This window comes from Pinus tabuliformis, chromosome X (genome assembly GCF_031772625.1).
Source record: "Pinus tabuliformis cultivar Carrire ecotype Pingquan chromosome X, CPIR1, whole genome shotgun sequence".
NCBI classification, from domain to species: Eukaryota; Viridiplantae; Streptophyta; class Pinopsida; order Pinales; family Pinaceae; genus Pinus; species Pinus tabuliformis.
This window is the reverse complement of record NC_142308.1, coordinates 723,154,710-723,159,785: the sequence shown is the minus strand read 5'-3', so window position 1 is coordinate 723,159,785 and position 5,076 is coordinate 723,154,710. Positions and strand designations below refer to the sequence as shown.

At 40.1% G+C, this 5,076-nt stretch overlaps 1 pseudogene; it reads left to right on the top strand.

The window, feature by feature from the left end:
- The first annotated feature begins 805 nt into the window (after positions 1-805).
- LOC149141990 (uncharacterized) lies at positions 806-2,730 on the top strand (annotated as a pseudogene).
- Positions 2,731-5,076: the final 2,346 nt, after the last annotated feature.

The following is a 5,076-nucleotide window of genomic DNA, read 5'->3' as shown; positions in this document are numbered from 1 at the left end:
ACTCGTGTTGCATGAGCTGTGTTATCACTCAAGAAAAATTTCTAAATTGTTCACATCAGTTCGATTGTTTGCCAAAGGGTTGGTGTCAATTTTGGGTCTAGTCTTTTCATCTGGTTTTAGAGTCTAAATAGTTTGAATAGGAGTCTTGTTAAGAGTATTGTTGGTATGTATAAAAGGGTCAATTCTCTGTTTTAGTCTATCATTGGTCTCACATCTCACATGGATATCATATGTCCAAACTCATTTCAAAGCCGAAATTGTCTAGGTGATTTCGTAGCACCTGTAATCATTTTAAAGTGGTTTTGTAGCACATAAATCCTTTTTAGCAGTTTCGCAGTGCAACATGTTTTAGGTGATTTCGTAGCGCATAATTCATATTTTGCACTGGTTGCGCTACAAAATTGGGGATTTGTTCGAATCCATAGCCATTCTTTCACAGCTGTCATATCCATCAAAATCCATCAACAGTTGTCAGCCTATACACTTCGTCTATCATATCCGACCGCTTATCCTCATCATTAGGTCGTTAGGTGTCTTGGTACTGGCACATGTTTGCAGTTGTATTTTAATTAGCGGTTGTGGTCGTTCAATCAGGGTTTTCAAAATAGTATCAGAGCAATCGGGGAAATGTTCTTGTGGGTTTTGCTTCTATTCTTCGAATTTGGAGCAGTCTAAAACTATTCCTTGTAAACAATCTTGAGCTCAGTTTTCACGGATATTCTCATTGTACTGGATATTCTATTTTCTGAGATTTTTCACCCAGCTGAAAGACACACTTGAGATCCGCGATTTTTATACATGACCTAAACGAAAGCCAAGCCATCCATATCCTCGGAAGGCAGGCACTGCTAGTCAAATTGGTCCATCAACAAATGAAGAGGAGAACAGGTCACTATCAGCAGTTTCATCTGCACCTGACAGATTGTGTGCAGGTTCCAATCTAGGTGGTGAAACTCGGAAGAACGCAGCATTTGCTCCATACAATGCAAGACTGGGACCACTTCAAACACATGATAACATCAACTTGCAGGAAACAAATATGGAATCATCCAGTACAAGCATTTCACCATCAAGTCTCAAGCTATTTGGCCAGACGGTTTTAGTTCCAACTAATGAGTCAGGCTTAGATGTTAATGTTAAAGGAGCTTTCCAAGAGTCTACGTCTCATAAGAAGGAGAGACACTCATTAGATGGTCAAATTCCTGAGAGTTCAAAGTTGGAAAAGATGAAAGGATCGTTGCATAATGTTGGTGTGAAGGCTAAAATGAAAGTAGTTAAATCTGAGAATGCCTCGGGGGTGACATCCAATATTCCACCATCAGGGACCAGTATGCTCGTAGGTAGTGGTGAATCAAATGCAAATCTGCCCTGCAGGGAAATCCATACAGCACAGCAGGACTCGGATGAGCCGCTATCTGAACTGGATAACTACATGAATTCCCTTTCTAGAGAGAATCAAGCCTCTGTTCCTATATCCATTTATTCGAGACATATTCCAGTGCAAAATGTTGAAGGAGGGGCAGAAGAATGTGTGGCAATCAATACACTGAATGGTAACGGATCATTGTCTGACACAACTGGGAAGATGAAGGCAGATGTTCAAACTTCACAGCTAAATGTTTTTCCACCATTTCCTGGCATGCCAGGTTCTTTCAATCCAGCATACAACAATTTGGAAAGATTTGGATGTATTCCAGGATTCATCGCTCCTGGCACTGCTCCCAATGGTTCTTTCCCACCATGGCATCTTACCCCATCAGCAGCCTTGCATCATCCAGCATATGCTGCAGCAACACTAGCGGCAACTGCATTCTGGCCTGGGTTGGTCTCAGGGGCTTCTCCAGTGGCAACAGGAGATCCACAGCCACCAAGAGAAGGGAAGAATGGGCATTCATTTGGTGAAGACACAAGTGCAATGGCAGCAGTTACAGCAGCCACAGTTGCTGCTGCATCAGCTTGGTGGACCTTGCATGGTGCCATTCCACCACCTTTTCTCCATCCAAGTATTTATGGTCCTGTTGTAGCAGCAATGGCTGCTGAAGCTGTAGCTGTTGCAGCTACAGCAGCAGCTTCTGGAAGTTCTTCACTTTATTGCAAGACAGAACCTATAAGGAAAGCAAGAAAGCATGAGAAGATGATTACAACCGAAGAAGATGGTGAGATATTAGATGCAATGTCTGCCAGTCCTTGTGCCAATACTAAAGGAAAACTAAGTGTGAACAATTGGATGATGGCATACCAGGTTTTTCGTGTCCCAAGTCTAGACATGCTGATGGTTTGCCAAAAGTTTTACCATCAAGTTCAGATCCCAACATAACTAGCTGTAATGAAGAGTCCTGTGATGTAGAAATGCAGATAGAGAAACCAAATTGTCAAGTGGAAGAACAGGATGATAATGCACTTTGTATCAACTTGCCCAATGGAGAAACTACAAATAGTAGAAAGGTTATAAAAGAAAGGTCATCAAGTGGTTCAAATACACCTTCAAGTGCTGACCCTGAAGTTGATCCCTGTTTGGGGATGAACACTGAAGTGAAAGGCAATAGTGAAAGGGATTTTGAGTTTAACTGGGTTGGTAGTGGAAGTTCTGATGCAGGAGGAGAAGAGGTATTAACCAGATTCATACAGTTATATTTGGAACAGTCAATGGTGTTATTGGTGTCATTGCATCCCTTCCTCAGGAGCAATATCTGTTTCTTGAAAAGTTGCAAGCAAATCTTGTCAAAGTGATCAAGGGAGTAGGGTGCTTAAGCCATGAACAGTGGCGATCATTTAGCTATGAAAGGAAGACTGTGCTTTTGAAATTACACAGCAGTTTCGTAGCGCGCTACGAAACTGCTGTAGCTGCATGTTACAATTCAGTTGATCAATTATGATTGACAAAGCGGCAAATCTTTTTGAAAGGTTTTGTCATCACACAGGTACATGAAAACGGTGGACAGCACATCAAGGACGTGGCAATCTGTTCTATTTTGGGTAATCAAATATAAATGGCATGTTTCTTTGGATTCGAACATTTGAGGCAAACCAAAGACGGGTAAAACAGCAGTAGTTTCCTATGTTTCAGGGCAATGGAGAGGATACGACATTAAAGGCCAACAAGCAGCTACAAACACCTACCACAGCCAAACTAAAAGAGACCACTTGTCAGGGAATAAATCCTGATTGTAATAAATGCTACATTCAGCATGATGTAGAATTAGAATCCTAATTTTTTTAGGATTCTAGAGCTGTCAATTAGTAGTCAGTTGTATTTATTAGTTAGTTAAAGGGTTAATAGGTGTCATTAGAAGTAGTTTTTGAATTCCCCTCATGCTTGAGGAGGAACCTCAATCAGTTAGAATAAGAGCTCTATATATAGTTGAAACAACAATGTAATCAAGGTTGGAAATTTTATGTAAAAGCTGGTATTTGGCCTATGTAAGACTCATTTTCAGTAATATACATGTTGAACTTTACTTCTCAGGATTCATGAAGGATTTTTTATGTTCAGAATATGTGATGTTGTCCTTTTCTTAATTCTTACAGTGGTATGGATGTATAATCACTCAGAATTCACTGAATGTGCTCTGACTTCCTGTATACATTTATAAACTGTGTGGTCCCATATGAGTTTATGTTCTGAATGTTTAAATGTTGAATGCCCTGACTTCCATGTAAGGTTGAGTTCATTGTTATATTGAGGTGTTGTTGACTCCATAAGCCCAATGGATAGTTTTGTTTAATGTGTTTCCACTATTCATATTTTTCACAGTTGTTCTATAAGAGTTAGCCATCTTATCTTTAATCAAAATCATTAACCCATCAAGAGAGAGCCCTCTCAGGTTGAGGAGGCTAAGCCTCAGCCTAAAGTCGGTTTGAAATAGTTACTTGAAGTCTTCCTGGTCTGCAGCCTTCCAGGGCCTGATTTTGAGATAACAAGCTGTATCATGCTACCATGATCACCATGCTGATTAGTACTTAGGTCCAGCATTTACATTTTTTGAGGCCTGCGTGCCATGGATATATGAGGCCTGCAAGCCACCGATGTTATTTTGGACACACATATTATTTTTTGGGGTTTTGATGTATCAAAAATTATCACCATATATATACATGCTATATTTTCCTATCTTCTATGGTAAAAATGGTTTGTTTTATCTTTCACATGTTTCGTAAATGTTTATCGAACACATGATTAGCTAATGCATCTGTAAATGTATTCATGCGTCTAGGAATCTGATGATATGTAATGTAATCAAAATGATTTTCCAATAAATGGACACAAATATACATTCTCAATATTTGAGGGTTTCTAATGGAATATTGCCTGTTGAGTTGAAGGATGACAAGCTGTGAATCCAAGTTGACAACCAATTCTCTGATTCCCAAAGCAATGGCTTCTTACAACAGTTCAATGACCACATTGTATTTAGCAATGTTGTTAGTTGTGTGACCTAGACAGATACCTTGAAGGTCAATCAACTCACCGTTAGGGTCATAAATAGCCCATGCCACAGATGATAGGTTCCGGGTACTACGGCAAGCACCATCAGCGAAACCAATGTGGGGAGTCGTAGACATCTAGAAAGCAAGAAAAGCATAGTAAACAGGAAATTTGTTTGAAAACTGTCACACAAAACCACGCTACACAAAAATGAATGACACACTAATGTAGAGAAGTAACCATGCAAGATGACCTAAGCATAGTACTTCTTGAGAGAGTCCATGCTCAAACTCAGGTAATCAACACAAATGAATACTAGAGTTTTTCCATTGACATGACGAGTAAGCATCAACTTGGCCAAATAATAGAGTAGAACTCATATAAGGCTTTGTCCCCTGGGTGAGGGAGGGTTACAAGTCAGAGGAAAATCAGTGAAAACTCGGGGAGGGTGAAAAATCCTAAATCCATGAAGGGATAAAGGTACCCTCAGTTGAAATATCTTGACCAAGTCAGGATGAACTGACATGTCAATAGGTGATTAAGAAGAGAACTCTTCGAAAGTGGTAGATATGACCGCTGGACAAGGCAGGAATGAAGAGAAAGGATGAATATCGATCCAAGGTGGTTCCTCGAGAGACATGACTTCCATG